This window comes from Apium graveolens, chromosome 1, assembly GCF_009905375.1.
Source record: "Apium graveolens cultivar Ventura chromosome 1, ASM990537v1, whole genome shotgun sequence".
Lineage (NCBI taxonomy): Eukaryota > Viridiplantae > Streptophyta > Magnoliopsida > Apiales > Apiaceae > Apium > Apium graveolens.
In genome coordinates, this window is record NC_133647.1 from 32,422,044 (window position 1) to 32,438,972 (window position 16,929).

Sequence of the window (16,929 nt, forward strand, 5' to 3'; positions counted from 1 at the left end):
TCCAAGACAATAACCTATAAGTATGTGTGTGTGTTAAGTGTGGGGTCGTGAAGCGTGAGTATTTATATATTGTAGTGTGAGTTATGTGGTTGTACTAGTTTAGATGACGTGGCCTCCAAGATTCCTAACCCAGGATTTTGGGGTGCCACAGAAATGGTATTAGAGCCTTAGGTTATCAAATCTTGGAAACGATAGGATATAAAATACGTAGATGTAAGGATAATAAAATAATCAATTAGAGTTCAAGTCGAGTTCATCGTCGGGCTACACGGGTAGTCTTGACAGTTTTACCCTCAAGGGAATTTCGACTTTAAGTTAGTAACACCTTGCCTATTGTGTCAGGTATCAGTGGAGCCTATGAGGGAGGTTGACCCTGTTGATGATGTTATGGTTCCTGAGCGTGACCCTACTCCCAAGCCAGAGAACCCACCCAGTGATGATTCAGATGATGACCCCATTGAGGATGTCCCAGAGGAGGAGACTGACCTTCCTGTCCCCATAGCTAATGACGTTGAGATGACCCAGGGAGATGGCGTAGGCTGGAGAGATGTAGAGATGTACCCTCACCCGACTATTCGCTCTCCTACCCCACCCCCAGGGATTCAGAGCCCTATGCCCTATACTGATGATGATGATAAGGATGGGATATATGCACAGGTCTACGAGGCTTACGACATATCCTCTAGCGACCCAGACTCATTTCTACCACCCCCGGCGACCATACATGTAGTTGTACACGACTGGATGGTGGCTCAGCTTAACACTGAGATTACTACGACATCTGCTCACATTACGGAGTTATGCCAGGCATTGACAGCTGAGAGAGCCATCAGACTAGGATACCAAGGGGATTTCAGAGCTGCTTCCCCAGCCATAGCCCGCAGAGAGATTGATGGGATCGAGCTCCGTACCCGGGTTCAGATAAGGATGACAGTGATTGGAGGATACATCCAGGTAGTTGATGCAGAGCTAATGTTGGAAGGAGCAATGAGGAGGGTGCATGACCTCACACGCAGTGACAGTGACTGAGGGACTAGTGACTAGATATGGACCTTGAAGAAGGTCGGGTGACTTTTCACCAATTTTGATAGGATAGCTAGTAGTAGATAGCGTTCCTAGCCCTTCAGGGTACTTATGTATTTGCATTTCAGTATTCAGGACAAGTAGTGATGTATTATAATCAGGCATGTATGAACTCAGCTAGTTGTTTTGTTCCCCAAGATATAAGTGGGTGACCTTATGAAATATATATCTAAGCAGTTATCAAGAAATTGATGTCCATATTATAGCACTTTATAAAAACATACTAGATAATACATTACATGCTTACACATGAATAAATTAGTCTAATTGTTATAATTACAACTATGTTGACAAATCTTCATTATCAGAACAATGCCGCCCCGTAGAACCAGGGCACAGCCCGCATAATCAGTTAACCAACAACGGAATGAACCTGACCCTGTAGTAAATGAAGAAAGTGAAGAGGACCTAGACTATAATAAATATGATGAGGAAGAATATGTAGAAGAAGAGGCTGAGGATACCCATCAGGGAGGGAACCCCATGAATGCATTTATGGAATTGCTAAGAGAAAATATGAACCAACAGCATATTCCACCACAACCACATGCTTCCCAACAGGCTGCAACCACTGCATTTAGGGCCTTCAAATCTCTCAAACCCCCAGAGTTTCTAGGATCTACCAACCCCGTTGAAGCACGGGCCTGGCTCAAAGAGATAGAAAAGTCCTTCGAGATACTAGGTGTTGAGGAATGACACAAGACCATTTTCGCTTCTTACATGCTGAAAGGAGAAGCTAACTACTGGTGGGAGTCCAAACGAAACCTAGAGACTGATGCTGTGATCCCATGGGATAGATTAGCCCGACTGTTCTTAGACAAGTACTTCCCTAGGTTTATGGAAACCCAGACGGAGATTATGTTTATGGAGTTGAAACAGGATAAGATGACTGTGGCAGAATATGAGGCCAAGTTTACTGAGTTGTCAAGATTTGTGCCTGAGTTCGTGAATACTGAAGAAAAGAAAGCGCGAAGGTTTCATCTTGGCCTAAAATAATGGATCCAAAACCGAGAGGCAGTGTTAGAGCTGACAGACTATGCCACCTTAGTGCAGAAAGCATCGATTATTGAAGCTGGCAGTGAGTAGAGTGTAAAGGAAAAGGAAAATAGGAAGAGGAAGATTGGAAGCCAAGAAATAGGAACCGGGAACAGGAGCCTTCCAAGCAGGTTCGTCAGGGGAGTGGTGTCCCAACCTGCACGAGGCCCCGGATTCAGAAAGGCCCCAAGAGAGAGTGTTGGCCAGGGCGACGGACAATCTATGGCAACATTTCATAGCCAATCACGTGCCCTAATACCAGAATGTCAGACATGCGGAAAAAGACACCTTGGGATGTGCACCTAGGCAAGAGCCCCTCTGAAATGTTACAGGTGCGACCAACCTAGACACCTTGCCAACAACTGTCCCCAATATAGCAAGACATGTTTCCAATGTGGGAAAATAGGACATATGAGGAAGGATTTCCCGATAATGAAGCCCCCAGTCTCAGGTATGAGCAGAGCTGCATCCAACTGACCTCCAGCTGCTAGGACCTTCAACATGACTGTTCAGGATGCTGTTCGAAACTCTAACGTGATAGCAGGTACCCTTTTGTTAAATTTCGAGCATGCAAATGTCCTATTTGATTCTGGAGCAACCAAGTCATTTATATCTCAAGATTTTGCTAAAAATTTAAAAGTTAACACCATACCCTTACGCGAGATATTACAAGTGGAAATAGCAAACAAAGAAATAATTCTTGTAAATCAAGTACACCCTAAGTGCAAGTTGAAATTAGAAGGGAAGGTCTTCGAGGTTGACCTAATCCCATTTGCGTTAGGAGAATTTGATGTAATCTTAGGAATGGATTGGTTATCCAGTAACGGAGCACAAATAGATTGTGAACGAAAGAGAGTAAAGATAAGAGTGCAGAATGAAAAAGAAGTAGTGTTTAAAGGTCAACAACAGAAATAGAAATTTCTGACCATGCTACAAGCTAAAAGATTGTTAAGGAAGGGAAACGAGGTCTATTTGGCTTATATGATAAATACCAAGAAGAAGGTCGCTAGTATATAGGACATACCCGTAGTAAACGAATTCGAGGATGTATTCCCAGAGAACTTACCAGGGTTGCCACCTGACAGGGAAATAGAATTCGCTATAGAATTAGCACCAAGAACGGAACCAGTATCCAAGGCCCCATATAGGCTAGCCCTAGTTGAGATGAATGAACTAGCTTCTCAACTGCAAAAGTTATTAGATAATGGAATGATAAGACCCAGTGTGTCGTCATGGGGAGCACCAGTACTATTCGTAAAGAAAAAGGATGGTAGTATGAGATTATGCATAGACTATCGAGAGCTGAATAAGCTGACTATTAAGAATAGGTACCCTCTCCCCAGGATTGATGACCTATTCGACCAACTCAAGGGAGCTGTACATTTTTCCAAAATAGATTTGAGAACAGGATATCACCAGTTAAAAATCAAACCGGAAGATATACCGAAGACTACTTTTCGCACTAGGTATGGGCACTATGAGTTCTTAGTCATGTCGTTTGGGTTAACCAATGCACCCGCAGCCTTTATGGATTTGATGAATAAAGTGTTCAAAAAGTACCTGGATATATGTGTGATAGTTTTTATAGATGATATTCTAATCTACTCAAGGACAGAGCAAGAACATGCAGAACATTTGAGGATAGTCTTAGATATCTTGAGGACTGAGAAATTATATTCCAAGTTCTGGAAGTGCGAGTTTTGGTTGAGAGAAGTTCAGTTTTTAGGACATGTGGTGAGTAGCAAAGGAGTTTTAGTTGACCCTGCCAAAATAGAGGCGGTATCCAATTGGGAAAGACCAACTACCCCAACAGAGGTTAGGAGTTTTGTGGGTTTAGCAGGATATTATCGAAGATTCATGCAAGATTTGCTAAGATAGCCGGTCCACTGACTAGACATACCCGGAAGACAGAAAAGTTTGTATGGATAGAGAAATGTGAGGAGAGTTTTCAAGAGCTGAAAAGAAGGCTGGTGTCAGCACCAGTGCTCGCTCTTCCCGATGGAAAGTGAGAGTTTGTGATATACAGCGATGCATCGCTTAAAGGATTAGGATGTGTACTGATGCAGCACGGTAAAGTTATAGCATATGCCTCTCGACAATTGAAGGAGTATGAGACCCGACGCACGATCTAGAACTAGCAGCCATAGTGTTTGCCCTGAAAATTTGGAGATACTACTAATACGGTGAGAAATGCGAGATCTACACTGACCACAAAAGCCTCAAATATATTTTCACTCAGAAGGAACTAAACATGAGACAGAGAAGATGGTTAGAGTTGATTAAGGACTACGACTGTGAAATTTTGTATCACCCGGGTAAAGCCAATGTGATGGCTGACGCCCTTAGTAGGAAGGAAAGACTCAAGATGATAATGACATCAGAGGAGTTAATTAAAGAATTTGAGAAAATGGAAATTGATGTGAGAATGACCGGTAAAGGAACAGAAGGATTATTTGAGATTAAGCTAGTGTCGGAACTGACTGAAAAGATACGAGTATGTCAGGAAAAGAAGATGAGCAAAGAAAGAGAAACTTTGACCGGTGAAGAAGTGAGATGCGAGAAGGACGAGAAAGGGATCATGAGGTATGCATCCCGAATTTGGATTCCAAATGTGCAAGAGTTAAAGGATGAGCTGCTACACGAAGGGCACAGCTCCAGATATTCAATCCACCCAGGAAGTACAAAAATGTACCGTGACCTTAAGGAATATTATTGGTGGCCTAACATGAAGAGAGAAGTAGAAGAGTGGGTCAGAAAGTGCTTGACATGCCAGAGAGTGAAGGCGGAACATCAGTGACCTGGTGGACTATTACGACCCCTGGAAATTCCGGAATGGAAATGGGAGCATATAGCCATGGATTTTGTGATAGGCTTACCAAGGACAAAGACCAATCACGATGCCATATGGGTTATCATAGATTGACCAAGTCCGCACACTTCCTACCAATCAATGAAAGATACACCATAGACAAGTTGGTGGATATTTACTTGAAGGAAATTGTAGTGAGACACGGCGTTCCTGTAGTCATAGTGTCAGATAGAGACCCAAGGTTTAATTCTCGATTTTGGATAAGCTTCCAGGAATGTGTAGGCACCAGACTAAATATGAGTACCGCTTACCACCCCCAGACTGATGGACAAAGTGAAATGACTTTTTAGACCCTAGAAGATATGCTACGAGTGTGTGCCATTGATTTCAAAGGAAATTGGGATGACCATTTGCCCCTGATCGAATTCGCTTACAATAATATCTATCACGCTAGCATAGGAATGCCTCCGTATGAAGCTCTTTATGGACGGAGATGTCGCTCTCCCCTATGTTGGGATGAAGTTGGAGAACATAAGATATTAGGACCAGAGTTAGTCCAACAGACCAGGGAAATGGTGGGACTCATCAAGAAAAGACTGGTAGCAGCTCAGGACAGAGAAAAGAAGTACGCCGACCAGACCAGGAAGGATAGGGAATACGAAGTAGGAGATTCTGTGCTATTGTAGGTATCTTCGTGGAAAGGAGTGATGAGGTTTGGGAAGAAAGGGAAGCTGAGTCCCAGATTTATAGGACCCTTTGAAATTTTGAAGAGAATAGGACCTCTAGCTTAGGAGCTCGCCTTGCCTCCTAATCTGCAATAAGTGCACAACGTGTTCCACGTGTCCATGTTAAGGAAGTACCATGCAGATGCACGACATGTAATAGAATACGAGCAGGTAGATTTACAACCAGACCTGACCTACATCGAGCAGCTAGTAAGGATAATGGACCAAAAAGAACAAGTGCTGAGAAGCAAGACTGTGAAGCTGGTTAGAATCTTATGGAGAAATTAAACTATTGAGGAATCAACTTGGGAACTTGAAGACGTAATGAGGAATAGATATCCCCACTTATTTTCTAATTGATTCCGGGACGGAATCCTTGTTAGAGGGGAAGACTGTAATAACTCGAATTTTTGAGACCTTGTAAAATGTTATTGAATAGTAACCCTGACGGACGGGAAAAACTTTTGAGCCCGCACTATGTAGTGCATGAGAAAATGAGTTTCGGAGTTGATATTATGATTATACATACCAAATGAGTGTATGTAAACGCTATTAGTTTTCGAAGAAAATGAACTTTGAAAAATGACTGTATTTACGACTCATCGAGGATTAAGGGAATCATAATATAATTACAAGATTAAAATCTATGGATTTATATTCAAGTCTGATAATTTAAAATATAAGGAATAAATACGAAAGGAATTACGTCACGAACCATTTACGAGTAAGTATTACGAAAATGATTAAGCGACCGAGCGAACACGTAAACGATTAAATAAACGTAACGCACTAACTAATCATGGTAAGAAAGTAACCTTGGTTACTTTATCAAATAGTGAGCTAAACTTAGGATGATCAAGCAAGCTATCCAAATAGTGTGCTAAGGAAGCTAACACATGTAGTTTAGCTTGTAAACTAGCAAGCTACTTGGATTTGTCCCCAAGATTTGCAACAAGAATAAAATCCTAGGATACAAACTAGGAGAATATCAAATCAATACAAGATATCACCAATCCCATTTCCTAGAAACAACCAAGGAAGAAAGCATAAAAACCCTCCTTCTCTCCCCACTTGTTCCATTCGGCTATTTCAAGAAAATGGAGGAATTCAAAATCAAAATCTCAAAATCTAGCCATGGTAAAAACATCCCATTAATTCTCATGCTTCCTAAAAACCAAAATAAGGTAAGAAAATTCTTTCATCTCTTTTTATCAAGGTTTGATGGGTGAAATAAAATCAAGAAAGTTACTAGTGAATAGTATGAATAGTAACTCTTCTTTGGTTTCTTGATTTCAATGGTGGTTTTAGGTTCCAAAAATCATACCAAGCACTTCCAAGACTCCGCCATCCTTAAGAACACATCTCAAGCTTTCAAGAAAGGTAAAAATATTTGGCCCAACTTTAGTTAAGATTCATTTTCAAGATCCATTTAGTATGTAGATGTAAACCTAGTTTTAGAAGTGGTATTGTTAAAATCTTGATGTTTAGTTAAGTAGATGTGAGATTGATTGTTGTTGCCTCAAGAACATGATGTTATTGAGAGGAGTTTGTGTTTTGATGATGAGATGATGATTGTTGGTGGTTGTGTTAAGAGTTAGGGCGTAAACGAAACCCCGATCGTAAACGTAATTCCGTTAAAACGAACAAATCGTAAGTTTAAGTTTCTGCAGAAAGTCCCAAAGATGTAAACTATTTTTTCTTGAAAACTAAGCATTTATTATGATATAAAATGCTATAAGGATCGTTTAGGCTCTTTAATCGCTTGATTCCGATTTACGGATCAAAAGTTATGGCCGTTTTACTAAAAGTGATTTACGCGACAAAAACTGCTACGAATTACGAACTTTGAAAATATAAAGGATTGACTTAAATGTGTTCATAAATCATGAAATTTTTACAGAGAGTAAAATATTGAGTTTTCTAACTGCCATAAAAATTTGAAGTGATAATAATGATTTTTAAATTTTATAAAAATATCAGAGTCGAGACCGAGCGAGTAGAAACAGTAGAATCCATAAGCGGAGCCGACAGCGATAATGAAAATGAACCTAAGATACTTAGAGAAATGAAGCGACCATGATGTGAATAAGGACTTAAAGTAATAATAATGGTAGTACAAGTTGAGAGGGTGCATAATAAGTAGCGCGTGATTGCGAGTCGCCGTAAATTAGAACGGGACCTACGAATTGTATTTATGATTAATAGATTTCCGAGCGGAACCTAGAGCATCCTCCACCTCAAGATACCCAGGCAAGTTTACGAACCCAACTCCATTTACTGTTGTGTTGTGAAAGGATTGTTTTATTATCATTGCATAAGTACCATGTTTGCCATGATACGTAGTTATTGAATTTTGCATGATATAGCAATGTTGTACGATAAGTATATATCGTGAAATGGTTAATTCCGCTATAAGAGTAACGTATTATAATAAGACCGAGAGTCGGTCGGGATTTCAAGATAAAAACCCGGGAATCATTCCGGTGATATTATAGGACGATTACAAGTCCATAATAGTACGTTTTAAAGGGACTCAACGTCCACTTACGAAACATTAAAATACCTCGAACTTTTATTAAAACGACTTCCCAACGATTATATTCCCTCAACTATATTTTATTATTCGAATAATAAATATTATATACCAATTCCTTTATTATGGGAGAAGTATACTCCAACGATTATTTATTTCAAACCCGATTAAACATTAAAGAATTATTAATTTCATAGACATAAACTAGTTGAGGAATATTATTTTAAATATTATTTTACAAGATTAAACTCATTCGAGGTTTAATTATTTATCGATTATTATTTAATTAATTATTCTTTATTAAAGGGTTTATTTATTATTTAAAAATCATAGAACCGGATTTAAATTACTTTCTGATTTCGAAAATCATTCGAATAATTTCATATCGTCGGAGAATAGTATCCTGACTTATTTAATATTTTGAATATAGTTTCAAGGAGAAACTTTTCCCCCTTATTTAATTATCTGTTGACAACGGTCAACTCACATCCTTAGTACTTCCTCCGAAAACTTTTGGAAGTACATATATATATATATATAAAGTAAAGCTATGCCTATCAACAAGCAAAACGCTTGGGGGAACTTCGATGTGGTTCGAGTTCTCGAGATATGATAGGATCTCCTAAAAGATAAGGGAGGGGCAGGATCCAAGTACTTCGTGTATTGGATAGACTACTGGTACCGTTGGAGATGGTACAACATGTACCTACGGACCTGCGAAGTGTGTGTATACCCGAAATGAGGACACATAGACCGTATATGGCAAGGGTGATAACCGGGATACGAAGGTGTCATCCTTCTACTAGTAGAAAAGGTTACTTTTATCGTAGTACGACTGATCATCGTATGCAGTGGCTCCAACGAATGTCCTAATTCTTCCAATTGGAATTGTGATGCAATACCGTAACCCAAGCCTAGGTGCTGGGTTTACTTTTAAGGTATTCGCAGGTTAATAAAATCCATTAAAGAATTGTTTTCATAAGAAAGTGTGTATCACCAAGGAAAACTAATTTCGAATAAAACATAACTATCATATATGATGTTTTACGTAAGTTATCATACAGTCATTTGCATACTGTACATTATTATGCTGGGCATTATAGCTCACACTTGTTTTCTTAAATTGACACAACATAACAGTGAGTCAAGATGTCTGCCATGAGAACCACAGCCAGGAAACGGGTAGGAAATGGCCAGCTGTTTCGTAGATTGTTTGGTGCTGTACCACAGGTAGTCCGAATAAGCTGGATTAGTTTTCAGTTTTTTTTAGTTCGGCTTATTTATAAGTATGACTTATGTAAGGTAATAAACAAGAAACGTATATTTGTCCGAAGGACTAGCCTTACTTAAAGGTTACTCCCCGGTAAGACTTAAACACTTTTGGGTTGTAATAATTATCACTTGATGGTTGAATTACTCTAGTTATGAATGGTTCATTTCCAAGACAATAACCTGTAAGTATGTGTGTGTGATAAGTGTGGGGTCGTGAAGCATGAGTATTTATATATTGTAGTGTGAGTTATGTGGTGGTAGTAGTTTAGATGGTGTGGCCTCCTAGATTCCTGACCCTGGATTTTGGGGCACCACATGTATGATGTTGAAGATTTAAACACTAAGTTTCTGAGAACTTTAAGTGAGAAATGGGAGACACAGACCTCAATTATATGACACCAGTATGATCTGGAAAAAGTCATTCTGGATGAAATCTATGGCATGCTGAAGACTCATGACTTGGAAGTTCAACAAAGGAAACAGAGGAAAAGCATCAAGGAAAAATCAGCTGCCTTAAAGGTGAATGCTAAAGCTTCAAAAGACAAGACTGTGAAAGCTACAAGGAAGAAGAACTATCTGCCAGAATCAGATACTGATGATTCATCATCAAATCCTGATGTTGATACTGATTCTGAAACTGATGAGAACGTGACAGATTCTAATGTCATGCAAATGGATGCTATGATGGTTAAGGGTTTCAAGAGGATGCAATTCAGGAAGTCTCTGAAGAATAGAAGCTTCAGGAAGAAGTTTACTGGAGCAGAGAGGAAGTCTTCTGGAAGAAGAGAAAAAAAAGATGTGAAAGCTGGAAAAGTTGACAGGTCAAAGATCAAGTGCTACAACTGTAATGAACCTGGTCATTTTGCTACTGAATCCAAGAAGTCAAGAAATGACAATGGGAAGAACAAAGCCTTGATCACATCAATCAAGGAATGGATAAACTCTAATAACTCTGAATCTGAAGGAACAAACTATGCACTGATGGCTAGTTTTGATAATCATGCTTCTCCTGATTCTAAGGTATCAACATCCTTCTTTTCTCTTGATACTGATGATATATCTGGATTGAAATCTATTCTTAAATATCAGCATGGTAATTTTAAGAATAATACTCTAGAGAATAATAGACTTATAACTGAAATTGAGATCTTAAAATCTAGGAATGACCAGTTAGAGTCTGACTTAACAAATCAGATTGAATTGCAAAAAGAATGTGAAAAAGATAAACATACAGTAAAGATCCTTGAGGGTAGGTATAGTATGTTAGAAAAGGATGAGAGAAAAATCCTTAAAGCCTGGACTGATTCAGGTAAAAAGGTTCATGAGATGATCTCAAAGAAAAACTGGAAAGAATGTCTTGGCTATAAAGATGGAATTAAAGATGTTGACACTAAAAATGAAATTACCCTTAAGACTCCTATTAAGTTTATTTCTTTAGAAAACAATGAACCCAAATCAACTTTTGAAAAGGGTTCAACCTCTACATATCAGGAAAAGAAAGTAAATGATAAAAATCAAAGTGAGGAACACAAAGAAACCATTAAGACTGTCAAGAAAGAAAAGAACATAGGACTTTTGTCTAAAGGACAACTGGAAAATAAATTATTTGAAGTTGCTGATAAACCTTAGATAAAGAGTCCAAAAAGAAACAGGAATGGTAAGCAAGGTGCTTCTAAAGATTCCAACTATAAGGTTGCTCCCAATGCTCCTAGAAAAATTTGTTTTAACTGTGGAAATAGTAATCATCTTGCTATTGGTTGCAGGAGGAGTAAGAAAAAGAAAACTGTTATTCCTGAGTCTGATGTTAGGGGTAGATTAGCACTTTATAAACCACAAAATCCTTGTTTTCATTGTGGTAGTAGTTGGAATTCAATTAATACTTGTAGTTCCTATCATAAGCTGTATCACAATTTCTATGAACCTTTGCCGAAGTTTAATAAAGTTGCATATATGTTTAATACTACCAGTTCTACTAAATCTGCTTCTGATAAAACAAATTCTATCAAAGAAAAAATTGTCAGAATTGATTCTGAATCACGGAAACTTAAGTTTTTCAAACCAAGGGCCCAACAAGTGTGGGTCCTTAAAAATCCTTCTAATTAATCATCTATCTGATTGCAGGGTAACATGAAAAACATTCTTGTCTTGGATAGTGGATGTTCTAGACACATGACTGGAAATAAAACCCTGCTGTCAGAATTTGAGAGGAAGGTTGGCCCAGATGTATCTTATCGGGATGGAAATATTGGACACACTCTGGGATATGGCAACTTAATAATTGGAAAGGTTGTAATAGAAAATGTGGCCTTGGTGGAAGGATTGAAACACAACCTACTGAGCATCAGTCAGATCACTGATAAAGGTTACCATTTGGTGTTCTATGACTCTCACTGTGAAGTTGTTCACATCAAGACAAAGAAAGTTGTATTGAAAGGATATAGACATGGTAACATATATGAAGCATGGCTGCATGAAAGTCTTGAAGAGGAAGCTACTTGCCTTATCTCTAAAGCATCAGTAGATGAAAGTTGTAATTGGGATAAGAAACTCTCATATCTCAACTTCAATTCTATAAATGAACTTTCCAAGAAGGATCTAGTATGAGGACTACCAAATATGCTATATTCATCTGATGGCCTTTGTGATGCTTGCCAAAAGTCCAAACAAAGAAGAGTTTTCTTCAAAAGCAAAATAGAATTCTCCATCACCGAACCATATCACATGCTACACTTGGATCTCTTTGGACCATTGAACATAATGTCTCTCAACAAGAAAAGGTACACACTTGTAATTGTTGATGATTTCACTAGATATTCCTGGGTTTATTTTCCACACAGGAAGGATGAAACTCCAGATATTCTTCTGGATCATGTAAAGCAAATTGAAAATGGAACAAATTTCAAAGTGAAAATTCTGAGAAGTGATAATGGCACTGAGTTCAAGAATTCAAAGATAGAGGAAGTTTGCAAGAACAAAGGTATACAACAACAATTCTCAGCTCCTGGTACACCTCAACAAAATGGTATTATTGAGAGGAAAAACAGAACCTTGATTGAAGCTGGCAGACCTCTGCTAGAAGAAGCCAAATTACCCACTTACTTCTGGGCTGAAGCAGTAAACACAGCCTGTTACACTCAGAACATCACCCTGATAAACAGACTTGCTGTAACTCCTTATCTGATGCTGAAAGAAAAGAAGCCAAGTCTGAAACATCTCCATATATTTGGATGTAAGTGCTTTGTTCTGAGAACTCACACTGATCAGCTAGGAAAATTTGAATCAAAAGCTGATGAAGGAATCTTTGTTGGATATACAACATAAAGAGCATATAAAGTTTTCAATCTGAGAATAAATACTGTGGTTATCTCTATCAATGTGTCTTTTGATGATAGAAAGATTCCAGGATTTGAAGAAGACTCTCATAAAAGGTTGATCTTTGCAAATAAAAATGCACCGCTGGACTCTGTATCAGACTCCAATAAATCATCAACCACTGATGATCTAAATCATGATACTTCTTCAGATCCTGAAGATGATCAATATACTGATGAACCTACACCTGTTGAGGGGGAGCAATAGCAAGATTCAACTGATAGTACCAATACAGAAGAATCAGCTCAAGGTTCTTCTCAATCTGATCAGAAAGAATCCAATGCTGACTCGATATTTGGTGAGCATGAGTCAAGTTTTAATACTTCATCAGGAGACCACAGCACTAACTCAGGGGGAGCCTCAAATGCTTTTAATGAGGCATATGATTTAGGGGGAGCATCTAGCTCCATAAGGATATTTCCTTATGCCAGAAAATGGACCAAAGATCACACTCCTGATCTGATCATTAGAAATCCTGATGAAGGTGTAAAGACAAGAAGTGCAACTGAAAATGAATCTCTCTATCACAATCTACTTTCAAAAGAAGAACCGAAGAAAGTAGAAGATGCACTTAAGGATGCAGACTGGGTCATAGCTATGCAAGAAGAGTTGAATGAGTTTGAAAGAAATGAAGTATGAAAGCTGGTTCCTAGATCTAAAAATAGGTCAATTGTAGGCACAAAGTGGGTCTTCAGAAATAAGACTAATTCTGATGGAACCATTGTTAGAAACAAGGCTCGGTTAGTGGCTAAAGGATATTCTCAACTGGAAGGCATTGACTATGATGAAACATTTGCTCCTGTTGCTAGGCTGGAAGCAATCAGAATCTTCTTGGCATATACTGTATATAAGAAATTCAAAGTCTTCCAGATGGATGTCAAGAGTGCATTTATCAATGGAGAACTTGAAGAAGAAGTCTATGTTAAACAGTCATCAGGTTTTGTGGATCCTAAACATCCTGACTATGTTTATAGACTTGACAAAGAACTCTATGGACTAAAGCAAGCACCTAGAGCATGGTACGAGACTCTTGCTCAGTTTCTACTTTATTCTATCTGAATAAAGGTAAATATTTGCTTTTAGTTCAAATTTATATGGCTGATATCATTTTTGGATCAACTAATCAAACACTGTGTGATAAGTTTTCAAAGTTGATACAATCAAGATATCAAATGAGTATGATGGGAGCGATGAGCTACTTCTTGGGTTTTCAAATTAAACAGACTAATAATGGCATATACATTAATCAGTCCAAGTACACGAAGAATCTGTTAAAAAGGTTTAATATGCAAGAAAGTGCAACTGCAAGTACTCTTATGACAACTGCTACAAAGCTTGATCTTCATGAAGGTACATCAGTTGATGTCACAAGCTACAGAGGTATGATTGGTTCTATTTTTTACCTAACTGCTAGTAGGCCAGACATTATGTTTGCCACCTGTTTGTGTGCAAGATTTCAGGAAAATCCTAGGGAGCCACATCTTATTGCAGTTAAGAGAATCTTTCGATATCTCAAGGGAACTACAACACTTGGTCTATGGTATGCAAGGGAAGCTGATATTGAACTTTGTGGATATTTAGATGCTGATTTTACTGGATGTAAAATAGACAGGAAGAGAACCTCTAGCAGTTGTCAGTTTTTGGGAGGAAGATTAGTCTCCTGGTTCAGTAAGAAGCAGAAATCCATTTCTACTTCAACTGCTGAAGCTGAATATATTGCAGCTGGAAGCTGCTGTGCTCAGCTATTATGGATGAGGAACCAGCTCATGGACTATTGATTATCATTTTCTAAAATTCCTATTTACTGTGATAATCAAAGTGCTATTGCTATGACAGGGAATGCAGTGCAACACTCGCTTACCAAACATATCAGTATCAGGTATCACTTTATAAGAGAGCATGTCATGGAAGGAACCATTGAGCTCCATTTTATTCTCACTGATCAGCAGCTGGCTGATATCTTCATAAAGCCATTACCTGAAGCAACATTTACAAAGCTTATGAATGAGCTTGGAATAGTTAGTTGGGACAAATAATTTCTTGTTAATTTTTATTTGGTCATATTCGGATGAATGATGATCAAATACTAATATCTCCTAAATAATGATTGACAATATTATGTTGGAAATTTTGATGTATTGTATTATAAGCATGATAAATTAAGTGAATTTATTTGCTAAATATTCATGTATGAAATTATATCATTATCATCATTACAAGTCGGTCTAGGGAGACATGCATAAATAAAATAATTTTTTGATTAGATCATTAAGTTAACTCTTCAGTTAATAATTAATCAAATCCCTGGTCCCTTGATATTCCCTCTCTCTCTTGGTTATTTAACCATCATTACTCCTCCAGTCAAATCATCTCTTATTACATACAAAACTCTCTCCTCTCTTTCATTTCTCACTCTTCTCTCTCTCATAAAAATGGTTCTTTACAATATGTTCATGAACTATGAAAACTTCAACATGGAGTTCAGCTGCGATGATTGGCAGCAGGAATGGCCCATCACTGCCATTCCCGATGAGGTATGGAACTCGATTCCATAGGAGGTCTCGACATTACTCATATTCTTCGAGATGGATTATCGCCTTCATCTCGATCGCTTGGAGGAAGCAAGAAGAGAAGCTCTTCGTCAGCAGGAACGGATCATCCGTCTTGCTGTGTTATTTGTAAATAACAAGAGGAACTAATCAACATCAACAGTCTTCGTTCTTCGACTAAGACTGTTGAAGTTCTTCTTATACTAGGACTATCTTGTAATCCTTTTTGCATGTAATCAAAAAATTTCATCAAATGTACTCATTTGATATCTTAATGAAATTTCTTTTGTTTACAAGACTTGGTCTATGATTCTTTAGCTATGTATGCATGTGAATGTTCTTAGTTGTAGCATATTAATCTTTACATCATCCACTTAACTTGTATACTTTGATGATTGTTTTGATTAAAATTATGGTTTTCTAATAATTTGTGATGCTTTGACAAATACTGTTGAATTCGAATCGACATATCCTGATATTGTCAAATCCTGACAGAATAGAGGTCTCAAATACTGACGACAGGTCAGCATGTTCTATTTCATATTATTACTGTTAATTAATTTCTGAGTAGTTTATTGCTACAATTAAGTATCTTACTTAATTATTGGTTAATGGTGGATTATCTGATAAACAAATTTATACAGTTGTGTCTTGACAAATATGTACATATTTTGTTATTACTTCCGTAATTTACTCCACTGTTAAATTCTATTACTCGGTAATTGTTACCTGTCTGAAGTCAAATTCACTAAATAACATTCTTCATATGAATGTGTTCTACAATCCAGAGTAGCAAAATTATATAACCACAAGAACTTTTGTGACACAATTCATCATACACTTAGCTTCACTATTTACATCTCAGTCATACTATCTCTCAAAAGCTATACACGTCATGATATCGTCTGAAGTTTCACCACTCTTCAGCCAAACTACAATTATTCATGGAAACACATTTGGCACTAATAATTATTTAGCTCTGCTTACACATCAGCAGTTTCCACCATCCTTTCATGACATTCAGGATTTTTTACTCCAATATCCAATTGGATATGCTCTTACGAATCCTATCAAGGTGTCATACAAGGCTGTAATGCAGGTATAGAATACAGCTTTGGTTAATGCAACAAATACTAGCTTTTCTTTTGAATATAAGGGCCACAGGTATGAGGTTGATGCTGATATTCTGATTCAAGCTTTGAGATTTCCTGCCTGTGATGGTTCTCCTGATACCTATGCAACTGAGCAGCTGTTTGATATGCTAAGGACCCTAGCCTATAAAGGAGAAATAACAACCTTTGGTAAACTAGCAAGGACAAAACTGAAGAGAGAATGGAATTTCTTCTTTGATTACATCAGTAGGTGTTTCTTGAACAAAACAACAAATTTTGATGCTCTTCCATCCACTTCTCTGAAAATTGGGTACTATCTTCTTTACTCTGGTAATTTTGATTATGGTAATACTATAATACAATTCATAATTGCTAGGAGAGCAGATGAATCAAGAGTTATAGGGTATACTAGATTTCTTCAACTAATTTTCAATTTTCT